This window comes from Pteropus alecto, unplaced genomic scaffold (assembly GCF_000325575.1).
Source record: "Pteropus alecto unplaced genomic scaffold, ASM32557v1 scaffold121, whole genome shotgun sequence".
NCBI classification, from domain to species: Eukaryota; Metazoa; Chordata; class Mammalia; order Chiroptera; family Pteropodidae; genus Pteropus; species Pteropus alecto.
Window position 1 is genome coordinate 6,796,612 of NW_006434369.1, and position 1,044 is coordinate 6,797,655.

The following is a 1,044-nucleotide window of genomic DNA, read 5'->3' on the forward strand; positions in this document are numbered from 1 at the left end:
GTGAGTCATGGAAAATGAGTATGTTACTACATGGAAGTTTCATTTCATTAGATAATGAGCTAGACGGAATTTATATATTGTTTTATTGAGATTTTAATAGGTTTTTTTTTTTTTTTTGGCTTTGGAATATCCCTATTATAACATGCTGTATACTGTACAAATCTCAGGAATTTATGACTGGAGTAGTAGCTCTCAATATTTGATGTGCATAAAAATTACTCAGGATATTTTTAAAAAATTCACAGGCCAAAAAACAAGTATTGGAGCGAATGTAGAGAAAAGGGAACCCTTGTACACCATTGGTGGACATGTAAATAGGTGCACCCACTATGAAAAACAGTATGGAGTTTCCTCAAAAACTTAAGAACAGAACTTCCAGATGATCCAGTTATTCTGCTTCTGGGTATTTATCTGAAAAATACCAAAACACTAATTTGAAAAGATATATGTACCCCTGTGTTTATTACAGCATTATTAACTGCAGATATGGAATAGTCAAGATATGGAAACAACCTAAGTATCTGTTAATGGATGAATGAATAAAGAAGATGTGGTACAGACGTAGTTCCATAGTGTAGCGGTTAGCACATCTGCTTTACATGCAGAAGGGCCTGGGTTCGCGCCCCCATGGAGCCACGGTCCGTGGTCCACAGCGGTCCACAGCCATACCACCCTGAACAAGCCCAATCCTGTCTGATCTTGGAAGCTAAGCAGGGTCGGGCCTGGTTAGTACTTGGGTGGGAGACCACCTAGGAAGACCAGGTGCTATAGGCATAAATAATAATAATAAATAATTAAAAAAAATAAAGTTCTCAAACTCTTGCAAGTCATCTGTTGGCAGTGACTGAGTCCCATAACATATATCCTGGCAGCCCAAGACAGCCATAGCACAGAGTAATGCAGAATGCAGGATGAGTTTTCTCAGGATGTCCATAGTACCTTTCAGGCACCTCAACTGTTAAAGAATTTCAACTCTAAACATGTAAACCACCCCATAGAATTTGGCAAAGTGCACATCTACTTGGAGAAATATAATTTTGCTTT

The 1,044-nt window shown here is 38.3% G+C and overlaps 1 pseudogene; it reads left to right on the forward strand.

The window, feature by feature from the left end:
- Window positions 1–655: 655 nt before the first annotated feature.
- LOC112477714 lies at window positions 656–774 on the forward strand (annotated as a pseudogene).
- The last annotated feature ends 270 nt before the right edge of the window (window positions 775–1,044 follow it).